This window comes from Tenrec ecaudatus, chromosome 14, assembly GCF_050624435.1.
Source record: "Tenrec ecaudatus isolate mTenEca1 chromosome 14, mTenEca1.hap1, whole genome shotgun sequence".
In the NCBI taxonomy this organism is placed as follows: Eukaryota; Metazoa; Chordata; class Mammalia; order Afrosoricida; family Tenrecidae; genus Tenrec; species Tenrec ecaudatus.
Window position 1 is genome coordinate 105,670,007 of NC_134543.1, and position 13,010 is coordinate 105,683,016.

General features: G+C 42.7%; 1 protein-coding gene across 2 annotated transcripts in view; it reads left to right on the plus strand.

Moving 5' to 3' along the window:
• Nucleotides 1–2,410: 2,410 nt before the first annotated feature.
• Nucleotides 2,411–13,010, plus strand: part of CTDSPL2 (CTD small phosphatase like 2) — a 69,369-nt gene continuing 58,769 nt past the window's right edge. Inside the window, exon 1 of one of the 2 annotated variants that reach the window (XM_075530530.1) lies at nucleotides 2,411–2,982. The gene's annotated coding sequence lies outside the window, so the exon portion shown is untranslated. Of the gene's footprint in view, nucleotides 2,983–3,086; nucleotides 3,108–13,010 lie in introns of those variants that run through there. The other variant, XM_075530531.1, reaches the window with a different exon arrangement.

A 13,010-nucleotide genomic window follows, 5' to 3' on the forward strand; every position in this document is an offset into this window, starting at 1 on the left:
GGGAGTGGAGGGATGCGTTGTATGCACATGTATATGAACCAGAGTCTTCATTGAGTTTATGGTTCAGGAAAAAATGGTAACATCTTGATTTTTGTTCATTACAATAAAAGCCCACTGAAACTATAAAAACAAGCAAAGCAACCCAGAAACTGGCTGCTACATGGGGGATGGGTTAGAGCATGGGGGAGAGGCAGGGGGGGAAAGCACACTGTCCATTAAGCAGTTGCTGCAGCAACCAGGTAGGACATGGGAGCTGGAAGTACAGGAAAACAGAGAAAGAATACTTTTATTTGTTGGTCAGAGATAATAGAAATATGTTGGGGCTTCAAAAAAGCTTGTGGAAAAATGGATTTAAAAGATAATGGAATTTTTTTTCATGAACTTTTAGAAATCTTTCATGTATCTCAAGATAATGGTAAATATAACTAAAATTAGTCAAAAATTAAGTGTTTTCCTCAAGTGAAACCACATTCATGATTCAGGGAATCTGCTCAGGATCTTGTCCTCAATCCCACAACTCAATCTATAAATGCTGTATGTATATATTGGACTAAATTCAGCCACTGAGAATCACCAATAAAGGAGGTTGCAGAATTTAACACAGACACAATAAAATGATTTTTTAAAAATATGATAGGAAAATGTGACTATAACTTTAAAATATTTCTACAATACTGTCACTTTTTTATCTTAGAATTATGACTTTTGGGGGCCTCATTTTACGTCCATGTAAAAACAAAATTTGGCTAATTGTAACAAAGTGTGTGAAACAAAGAATCTCACATACTTATGAGATTGCGCAGTCACTTCCTAAAATGACTAACCCTGGAAACTTCCATTCTACCACATCTGCCCGATGGCTCCAATACAACCATCAGTGTGCCGTTAATGCCAGGGAACCCATCTGAGCCCTCAAGTTTAAACTCAGTGCCATTGTGGTGATTCTGACTTGTAGTGACCCTGTAGTAGAGGGTAGAAATACCCCTGTAGGTTTCCAGGGCTGTAAATATTTACGGAAACAGAAAGCCTTTTCTTTCTCCCTCAGAGCAGCTGATGGTTTTGAACTACTGACCTTTCAGTTACAGCGCAACACACAAATCAGTACGCTATCCAGGTCCAATGTGTCTTCAAATTTTCTAGTAGTCCCATTTTTTAAAAGTAGCGGTGAATTTTGCTATTTAACCAATAAAACCAAAATAAGTGCGTCTTAAATGGCATGCTTTACTTACAGAGTGAAGGTTTCAAATAACCACTACTTGGATCTTTTTATTTTTCTGATGAATATCCCTATTTTTACCTAATTTTAAAATGACTACTGTAATCAATGAAATAATTGGTTTCTATACGATTGTATAATCAGTGATTTATGTATTGGTTTCCAATTCAGGAATCTGTTATTTTGTGGGCTATTAGCAGTTCTGTGGTTGTACACAAATGGGCTCTCAGGGTGTCATTCAGAGCGTTCTTATCCTGGGAAGACTTCAAACAAATGAACTGACAGGATCAATTCAGATCCTTACTAGAAAGCTTTGAGAAGACAACCTGCCACTTATCTCTGCCTGCCACTAGCCTCTTTTCCCCTAACTCATTTTATCCCACGCAAACAGAATTACTTCCTAAACTCACACAATCTTGTTTTGGGGTTTTTTTCATGGTAATTCTCCACCTAGACACTCTTCCGTCGAAACGCCAATTCCTTTACATTTCATTTGGACATTATCTCAGGAAAGCCTTCCCAGACTTGCACCCTGCCTATGCTTCTAACAAAGCCTGTGGCCGCACTCCTCCTAAGCACTTTCTCACACGATCGGCCTGTTCTTTGATAGCACTCTGGAAGGCAGGGTCCGCGTCCGTCCCGCTCATCACGGTTGCATCGCTGGCACCTGTAAGGTCCTGAATACCTTGTGCTTTTTCAATAAATACTTTCCGATCGAGTGGTGAGAGGGGCTTGGAGTTTTAGTCCAACGGTACTGGTTTTCCAACCACTTGGCTTGGTATGTGATAGTCCAGTAGATTTGGACTGGCACTGGACGCAGGGCATTGATTCCTTTTCAGTCCGCGAAACCGACCGTCCGCTGAGCCAGGTGTGATGCAAGTGCTCCGCGGGCAGACGCACCGGGTGACTCGAGTGACAGACCCGAGAGCAACTGCCATGCCCTCTAGGCAGGGAGCCAGGAAGACACTCGGGGGCCGCAAGTAGAGCAGCAAAGCAGGGCGGTTCGCCTCCACCCCGTCGGTGCGACTGCCTGTCTCCCCCTCCTGCGGCGCGCCAAGCCGTTCGCCCCGCCCCTCCCGCTCCGGCCCCGCCCACCGGCGCGCTCCCGGCGCCTGCTCGCTTTCCCCGGGCGCGCGCGCGCGCCGACGCTCCGCCTCTAGGGCCAGCACTCCCCCGCCCTCCTCCGCCTAGGCAGTTCCGTTAGCGGCGGGAGGAAAAACCGTCCTCTGAGCCCCCGCCTCTCCCTCCGAACGCTCCACTCGCTACTCCCCCTGCCACCAGTACCCCGAGCGCTACGGAGGCCCCCAAAGCACAAATATCTCCCAGCCCTGGCGTCTCCTGATAGGTTTTGTCCTTGCTACTCCCGGTCCTAAGGCTCCGGTTTCAGTTTTTGTTAGGAATTCCGATTCGCGCGTTTCTTCTGGCGGCGGGAACCATAGCGCTCTTCACGGAAGCCAAAGGTTTTTTTTTTACCCCCCTCAGGGTTTTTGGGTTTTTTTTGCCGCTGTTGCCGCCCGCATTCCTCCCCTCCCACCTCGCGGAATTGTGGCGGGAGGGGGAGGAGGAAGTTAAGGCGCCTGCGCAGAGAGGCCGCTTTCCATCCGGGTCCCTGTCCGTGCGGTGCAGCAGGTCGGTAGGCGGGAAATGGCGACTGGCTGAAGGGTCTGGTTCTGTTGCTGCTGCGGGCTTAGCGGGGAAGACACCACACGCTGCGCAGTCGGGAGCATCACCGGGGCTCGAGGACACTTCTCTGTCGTCACAGTGAGGTAATAGCTCCCGTCCGGACGCTGCCGCTGCTGCCGACCTCAGTCCTCCTCCTCTTCCAGGGCCCTCTGCCGGGCGGGATCTCCTCCCCTTCTCCACCGGGTCCTCCCGCGGCTCTGGCGCCTCGGTAGGCATGCACTGGTGGCGCCGGGTGCGTCCGCTGCCCGCGGCCGCTCTCCGCCGGACTTTCCCCCGGGAACCGGAGGGGCGCTCACTTCCCGCCAGCTTTAGCGCTGAGGCTGAGGCCTGTGTTGTGATTTCTGGGGTTAGATTTCACTTTGCTACCCACCCCCACCCCCCCGATCGCACGTTCCGAGCCCCAAACCCTGGGATCCCGCCGGCCAGTCGGTGTCGAAGATCAGCTTTTCTAATACCTTTTGGTCTAACTGATGTTTGGGGCATTTCATTCTTTCCAGCAGGATGCTTTTGGGGGGCGGGGGGGCTTTGCTCTCTGTATCAGGTTTTGTGAGCACCTCTCTGGAGGATCTGGAAGTCGAGATTTTGTTAAGTTGTTTATCTTCTGAACTGTTAACATGTTGACTTGACATTGTTACTTTTTCAAGTCTAGAACGCTGGTTGTAGAGAACGCGTGGAAGGCCTTTGATTTCGGTTGTGGTCCAGAGTGATCCTTGCTACCTTAGGTTCACCCCTCTTTCTTTGAGTAGTAAATGCCTGTGTGTGGTTGTTCACTTTCTCATTCTTGACTGAAATTCCGCGGTAAATAATTACATAAGTAAACCTTGTTTATTTACTTCTCACCCTAGTGGTGGCTGGATGTGTGAATGATGTTAAGCACTTTAGCGTACCTTGGGGAAGCCTAAAGAGATACTGCTCGTGAACTGCCCTGGGAGCCTGAAATGGAATGTACTTAGTAGATGTGCCTGCAAGGCAGGGATTTATTTTTTTAATGCTAATAAAACATCACGGAGATGATTGCCCATCATGCATATACAAATTAGTGATTTGAAATTAAGATTTATCTGTGTAATTTCCAGATTGTAGATTACTTATATTTCATCCTACCTACCGTTCCCCGAGTTCCTGCCAAGTTTTAAAATTTGGGTTGTGGTCCAACTGTTGTGCTTATAAAATCGAGGAAATGGCAAATTAAAGCTAGTTTTTCCTCTTTTTCCCCCCTAGTCTTTTTGAATGTGGAGCTCTTGTTGGGTTTTTGTTTTTACTGATCAGCTTTCAAAAATCTGTGGTTCAAGTAAAACAACAAGTTGGTATTTGTAGCTCAAAAGCTTTCCAGCTCTCTGTACAGATGACTTAAAGAACTTTGCTATTGTTAGGATGATGTTGGGGTTATGTAAATTTCAACAATAGGAATGTCAAAGGACCATTGCAGTTCCATTTAGGAGACTTTGTCCAAGGTCATAAAGAAAGTCAAGTGAAAACAGCGCTTATGTGAAGCAAATCTATAAGTATGAGATAAAAGAACATAAAATCTGAGTGGTGTGGTCCTTAAAGCTTTGTGGATTTGTAAATGGAAACCCCAAATTCTGCTGTATAGAAATACCAATCGTTGATAGGTTTTCAATATCTTATTCTATGTATTGTTTCTTGAACAATTTAGTTGAGTCAGTTATTTTTTGGTTACTTTTTTTGCTGTTGAATAATTAAGAATTGTTTTCCCCCCCAAAATTCATCTAGTTGATCCCAAATTTCTGATCGCTGCTTAAGAGGTTTCTTCGTAAGACTAGCAATATAATAGAATCCATCCAATGCTGGTTAAAGAAACTTTAGGCTCTAGTCTTACAGGAAGTTAATTGTGGATTGTGTAAAATAGCACTGTGTTCATTTTTTAAGAGACCCATTTGGATTAACAGGATTATAAAGCAATGTGTCAGAATTTAAAATAAGCATAGTTGTTCTTTAGTAAATTAATTGTGAACGCATAAAGTAGAAGATATACTTTAAACTACGTGTGTGCTGTGCTCTTAAGTAATTTTTCTGATTAGGTTAAAAAGTTAGCCGATGGTTTTAATTGGCTTGACTACATAGACTTTTTTTGGTGGTGGTGGTTCTTGAGAATGGGGAATTTAACAGATTTGGAATCTGTATTAGAACCGTTCTGTTTAAGCTTTAGTTTCCACTGCTTGACATTTGCCAGGAGGCATGTATCTAAGCCAGACATGTATTTACTACTGCCGGAATGATGGCATTACATTCTAATTTAAACTGTAATTGCACTCTACCTACAAATTGGCTAACCAGTTGGTTGGCTTGAGAATTACCAAAGCCTGATTTTATTGTACCTCTCCTGAATGTTAAGGATTATTTCTGAATTGCCCAAATTTATTTAAAGTCACAATCTAGAAAGAGATAGTGATTGTGGTTACACAACATGAACGTAATTAATGACAATTATACATGTAAATGACAGGGAAATGGCAAATGTCTTGCTGTATATTGTACCTAACTTGAAGGAGCCCTGGTGGCACTGTTGGGTAAGTCGGGACTCCTCACTTTGACAGTTCAAAGCCACCAGTGGCTCTGAGGAAGAAAGATGAGGCTGGCCGCCCTGTGAAGATTTACACCCTGGGAGCCCTGTGTTAGACTTACACCCTGGGAACCCTGTGTAGATGACTAGGAGTTGGTGTCAACTAGGTGGCAGTGGGCACTGGATAGATATACTGTGATTTTTTTAACCGCCAACATTTTCTGACAAAAAACTTTAAACTTTTTTATTGATAGCATTAATAATTATTTTATCAAATAAACTTGCTGTTAGCACTGGCGAAGGTTTGGAGATAGTAAAACAAGATCTGTGTGAGGAATAAGAGCGTTGCCTAAGGAAGACTAACCTGGTAGATGGAAGAGGCATAATAAGAACCTTAGTTCTCGTGGAGCCTTTGGGAATTGGGAGTAGGGGTGGTGGTGGAATTTGAGTGAATTTCAAGAGTCCTAGGAGATTAAGAACAAATAGGGCTTATAGTCTACCCTTTAGGATCACTATAAGTGTGAATTGACTTGATGGCAGTGGGTTTAGTTTGTGTAAACAATCTTGGTGGTACAGAGGATACGCACTAGGCTAGCTGCTAACCTAAGAGTTAGAGGTTTGAGCCCACCTGGGGGAGAAAAATATGACAATCTACTTTGGTAAAAATTACAGCCCTGGAAGCACTATGAAGTAGTTCTGCCTGCCCTGGTCAGGTCACTATGAATTGGAATTGACTCAATTTGGGTACAATTAAAGTAGTGGGTGTTCATTGGGTGAGGTTGGCAGTTTGAAACCATCAGCCAGCTGCTCTGTGGAAAGTGGCTTTCTACTCCGTGAAGTCTCTGAAACCCACAGTGGGGCAGTTCAGTTCTGTCTCGTCCTATAGGGTCTCCGTAAGCCGGCATCCACTTGATGGCGGTGAGTTTGGTGATTTCTGGTGGTTTTTTATCTCATTTTTGTGATCCTTAATTACTATGGTATTTTTTTTACAAAATGATGGAAAAACGAAAATCCCGTTTTAAAAAAGCATGTGAAATACTTTTAACGATTTTTAACTTCAAAGAAAGGTCACAATTGGTCAGTTGACGATATTTGGGACCCCATATTTTATAATAAACACCAGAGGTTCTCAACCTGTGGGTCACGACCAATTTGGGGAGGGGTGTGTGTGTGTGTGTGTGTGTGTGTGTGTGTGTGTGTGTGTGTGTGTGGAAAGACCCTTTCACAGGGTCTTCTGATTCATAACAATAGCAAAATGACAGTGATGAAGTAGCAAGGAAAATAAGTTTATGCTTGCGGGGGTCACCACAACATAAGGAACTGTATTCAAGGGTTGCCTCATTAGGAAGGTTGAGAGCCACTAATATACACAGATTAAATGTATTAATTAGATTGAAATGGAGAGTATCTAGCCTATGCACAAACCTGTGCATTAATGCTTCCACTTGGGAGTCTAGTAATCAGGCTTTTCTAATAACTAATAATTTTTAGGGCTAGAATGATTTAGGAGCCCTGGTAGCATAGTGGTTATGTGTTGGGCTTATAACTGCAAGGTCAGCAGTTCAAAACTATCAGATGCACCAAGGGAGAAAGAGGAAGCTCACTACTGCTTTAAAGAGTTACAATCTCAGAAACCCCCAGAAGCAATTCTACCCTGTCCTTTAGAACCACTGTGAGTCCCAGACAACATAATGGCAACGAATGAGTCAGAATGGTGTACTGCTCTGGTTAAAGAAGCAAAGCAGTGTACTAGTAGAAGATATTTTATTCGAGTAGAAAGCCTCCTCTTTCTCCCTAGGGAAGGGCTGGCAGTTTTGAACTGCTGACTTTGTGGTTAGCAGCCCAATGAGTAACCACTATGCCACCAGGGCTGCTCTAGTGGAAGGTACTTTAATGCTTGAAATATTTTTTTAACAATTTACTAGGGGCTCGTACAACTCTTATCACAGTCCATAAATATACATACATCAATTGTATAAAGCACATCTGTACATTCTTTGCCCTAATCATTTTTTCTCCTCTTTTCTTTTTTTACATTTTATTAGGGACTCATACAACTCTTATCACAATCCATACATATACATACATCAATTGTATAAAGCACATCCATACATTCCCTGCCCCAATCATTCTCAAAGCATTTGCTCTCCACTTAAGCCCTTTGCATCAGGTCCTCTTTTTTTTCCCCAAGTGCCCTTGGTAATTTATACATCGTTATTTTGTCATATCTTGCCCTATCCGGAGTCTCCCCTCCCCCCCTTCTCTGCTGTCCCTCTCCCAGGGAAGAGGTCACATGTAGATCCTTGTAATCAGTTCCCCCTTTCCAACCCACTCACCCTCCACTCTCCCAGCATCACCCCTCACACCCTTGGTCCTGAAGGTATCATCCACCCTGGATTCCCTGTTTATCCAGCCCTCATATGTACCAGTGTACAGCCTCTGCCCTATCCAGCCCTGCAAGGTAGAATTCGGATCATGGTAGTTGGGGGGAGGAAGCATCCAGGATCTGGGGGAAAGCTGTGTTCTTCATCGATACTACCTCAAACCCTAATTAACCCATCCCCTCTCATAGAGGGGATCTCCATTGGCCGACACTTGGGCCTTGGGTCTCCACTCTGCACTTACCCCTTCATTTAATATGGTATATATATATATACACATATACATACATATACACATACATACACACACACATTTTTTTTTTTGCATGATGCCTTATACCTGGTCCCTTGGCACCTCGTGATCGCACTGGCCGGTGTGCTTCTTCCATGTGGGCTTTTTTGCTTCTGAGCTAGATGGCCGCTTGTTCACCTTCAAGCCTTTAAGACCCCAGACACTATCTCTTTTGATAGCCGGGCACCATCAGCTTTCTTCACCACATTTGCTTATGCACCCATTTGTCTTCAGCGATCCTATCATGGAGGTGTGCAGTCAATGATATGATTTTTTGTTCTTTGATGCCTGGTAACTGATCCCTTTGGGACCACTCGATCACACAGGCTGGTGTGTTCTTCCATGTGGACTTTGTTGCTTCTGAGCTAGATGGCCGCTTGTTTATCTTCAAGCCTTTAAGACCCCAGTCACTATCTCTTTTGATAGCCGGGCACCATCAGCTTTCTTCATCACATTTACTTGTTCACCCACTTTGGCTTCAGCAGTTGTGTCGGGAGAGTGAGCATCATAGAGTTCCAATTTAATAAAAGAAGGTATTCATGCATTGAGGGAGTGTTTGAGTAGAGGCCCAAGGTCCTTCCACCACCTTAATACTTATCCTATAAATATAGACACAGATCTATTTCCCCATCCTCCTATATATATATTTGCATGTACTTGTCCTTGTCTAGACCTCCATGAATGCCCTTTGACTCCTAGCTCTTTCCTCCATCTCCCTTGACTTTCCTCCTGCCCTACTACCATGCTTCGTTGCCACCTGGGCTAGAGTGTACCTCTTCTCTAAGCAACCTTACCCTTGATCATTCCCCACCAGGCCTGCCATTCCCCCCTCTCTACCATTTGGGGTCCCATGTTTTTCCCTTGTCCCTGTGTTTGTTAACACCACTGCTTGAAATATTTTTTATTGAAATTTATCAATGACTGGTTTTGGAAGAATGTTTTCTCCCTCTTTGGACTAAGTCCTTCTATATTGAGAAGTTGTTTGGGAATTTGAAAAGCAGGAAAGTACTGAAAATAAGTAAGAGGAAAATTAGGACCCTGTTAGCAGCAGTGTCTCAGAGATTTCTCAAGTTGACTAGTTAGTGTTGTTTTGGTTTGTTTGGGGTCTTTTTTCGAGCTAGTCTTTAAGTAGAAATTTTAGGAGTGATTATTTGTTAAACAAAAATATTCAGGATACATACATATATACTTTTTTTTAGTTGAGGAAAAACTATGATTGTTTGCTTTAGTTAGTAATAATTGCATTGTTTTATTTCCCAAATATGTATGTTTGAAGATAACCTCTCACAGGCCTTGCAAAGACCTACTTTGGTATATTTTGATAAATTACGATAATTATATCATCCTTTAATTTTCTGATGTACTGATAAAAAGATTCACTGTTGCATTCCAAGCCATCATTGTGCAGTTTCTCAATTGGCAATATACCTTCCCCACCCCTTTTTCGGTAGTAGCAACAAACAAAAAGACTGTTCTCAAGAATTTTGATTAAACTTAATGGTTGAGCATTATGGTGAATGAAACTCACGAGAGCAGGAACTGACAGGACAGTTATTTTGGGGAGTCTTGTAAATTTTCTGTCTTTGGGAGGGTACAGGCTTACTACTTTTCTCTTGATTGTTTTAGTGTAAAATATTGGAGATTTCCTTCTTTGACAGGATTCTACCTTTCACAGTAATTTAAATTGATTTGCTTTTCGTAAACCTTGTTATTCTAGTTACTGCATGGGAAAGCCAAACCAGACTCCTGCCATGGAGTCAATGCTGACTCATAGGGACCCCCTGTGAGGTTCTGAGACCAACAGTTTACAGGAGTAGACAGCCGGTCTTTGTCCCTCGTCACTCTTTAGCTGATATGATGACACCACGCAATACCCTTCCAGGCATTGTCCAACTGCATGTGTAGCTGTGGTTTGTTAGATAACAGTAAAAATCAAAAGCACCAGACTCTAGTGGATTCTGACTCTTAGCCAAGCTGTAGTGCAGAGTACAACTGCCCTTTGGGGTTTTCAAGGCTGTACATCTCTCTCTACAAAAGAGGATTGCCACAGCTTTTTCAAGCAGGGCGACCGAAAGGCTCCAACTGCTGTTCTTTTCATTAGTAGTCAGTATTTGTTTTTAAATCATTTTATTGGGGGTTCGTACAGAAAGCAGCTCTTCTTTTTTTTTAAAAAAATTGTTTTACTAGGGGCTCATACAACTCTTATCACAATCCATACATACCTCAATTGTGTAAAGCACATTTGTACATTCATTGCCCTCATCATACTCAAAACATTTGCTCTCCACCATAGCCCCTGGCATCAGCTCCTCATTTTCCCCTCCCTCCCTGCTCATACAGCTCTTATCACAATCCATACATCCATCCATTGTCAAGCACATTTTTACATTTATTGCCCTCATCATTTTCAAAACATTTTGTTTCTACTTGAGCCCTTGGTATTGGTTCCTCATTTATTTTCCTACCCTCCTTTTCCCACCCTCTCCCTCATGAAGCCTCGCTAATTTATAATTTTTTTTCTTGTATTACATTGATCAATGTTCCCTTCACCCACTTTTCTGTTATCCTTCCCCCTCCCACTATCCCTTTCCCCTTCCCCTTGCCCTCCTGATATGGCTTCTCTCGTTATTGGTCTTGAGGGGCTTATTTGCCCTGGATTCCCTGTGTTTCCATGTTTCCAGTGCTTATTTGCATGCTCTGGTCTAGCTGGCTTTGTACAGTAGAATTGGGGTCATGATCGTGGTGGGGGTTCTGGGAGTAGCATTAAAGAACTAGAGGAAAGTTGTATGCTTCATCGTGCTCTACTGCACCCTGACTGACTGGTCTCTTAACTTCTGTAAAGGGATGTCCAGTTGTCTGCACATGGGCTTTGGGTCTCCACTTGGCCCTCCCCCTCATTCACATCGATAAGATTTTTTGTTCTGGGTCTTTGATGCCTGATCCGTGATCCCATCTCTACCTCAGGATCACAGGCTGGTGTACTGCTTCCATGTGGACTTTGTTGCTTAGTAGCAAGTGTTTTAATCACTACTACCAGGGCTCGCTCCTAGGGTTGTAGCGCAGTTCAGAAATCCTGATTGGAGAACAGATAGATCACTGTGAACACAGCCGTTTCCCAAAGGGACACAACTTTGTATACAAAGCAGCTGCACTGCTAGGCATTTAATGGTACAGTATACTTTACAGTATATGCTATCTAAAAGTAATACATGTCCCAACGGCCAGAATAAGTGTCTATCTTACTGGCTTCTTTTGTATGTGCTATAATGTACTTCCATCTAAAAAGTGTGCCATGTAACAATGTGTGTTCTGCTTACAGAGAGCAGCATCCAGTGTTGTGAGTCTCATGTGTCTAGGTCAGTGGTTCTCAACCTTCCTAATGCCGTGACCCTTTAATAAATACAGTTGTGGTGACCACCCCCCCAAGCATAAACTTATTTTCGTTGTTACTTCATAACTCTTAATTTTGCTACTGTTATGAATCGGGTGACCCCTGTGAAAGGGTCGTTCAACCCCTAAAGTGGTCACGACCCATAGATTGAGAACCACTGTTCTTAGGGTGTTGTTTTTTTTTGTTTTGAGTGTTGTAGTTTTCTCTGTTTTAATTTTCTTTTGACAATATTTCTATGAAATGCATCATGGCTCCCAAATGCAGTAAAGCCAGTGCTAGTGATTGTAGCAGCAAGAAGGAAAGAAGTTCCAATAAGGAAGTGAAGCAAAAGGTGATTAAAGACCGCTGTTACTTGCGACTTAGACATACTGAACTGCCACAATGAAACTCAAAAACACAGATGGACCTCTCCAAGCTGTTAGAAGACGGGCTCTCTTGAAAGATACAAGACTCTGATACCAAGGGCTCAAGCAGAAAGCAAGTGTTTTGAGAATGATGGTGGCAATAAATGTGCTTGACACATGGATGTGTGTATGGCTTGTAATGAGTTGTCTGAGCCCCAATGAAATGTTTTTTTTTTAAAAGAAGAAAGATATAAGACTAACAAAAATGCAAGGCATTTATATCAGATACAGAAACATTGCTAATGATAGGATTTGAGGACCAAGCACAATCTGGATTGTGGACCTCCTTGGATGTTAACAATTACTGCTAAGACTTGAAGCATATTCAGCGGCACTCAATCTGTGGGTTGGATTATGATCACTTTGGGGGTCGAATGACTCTTTAACAGGGGTCGCCTGATTCATAACAGTAGCCAAATTATAGCTATGAAGTAGCAATGAAAATCATTTTATAGTTGGGGAGGTCACCACAACATGAGGAACTGTATTAAAGGGTGTGGCATTAGGAAGATTGAGAACCATTGCTCTAGATGCTTAAAGAAAAAGTTGGACCAATGTCCAAAAAAGCATAGGGAGTGGATTGGGGACAAAACCTAGAGTTTTACTTAATGAGTTTGAAGATTTCTAGTTACTGTTTTTCATTTTTGTCAATATCTCACTAATGTTGACTATTAAATTATGTCCTAAGTGTTCCAGATTTCTACTAACCTGTGAGTAGTTTCAATATAAAATTAACTTCCTTTAAGTAGAAGTAGTTAGCAAAAGATATAAAAGTAAGTACATTTCTACTCTTGCCCACTGCTAGGAAAATTGTGCTAAAATTAAGATTTCTTTAATCTTTATAATTTCTATGTTAATGTACTCAGTAAGTACATATTAACATTTTTATACAGTTAGCCTCAGCATATTTTTAAAATTATTTTTAACAATTTCATCCATATACAATTCCCATGTACATTTCAGTAGTTCAGTCACATTTATGAGTTGTGCAACCATCACCGCAATAAATTCCATGACCTTTTTTCTTGCACTTGTTGTTAGCGCCCCATTCCTGCACGCCTTCCCTACCACGTCCCTTTGAATTTATTAATCCAGTTGTTATCTCTGCAGGTTTCCCTA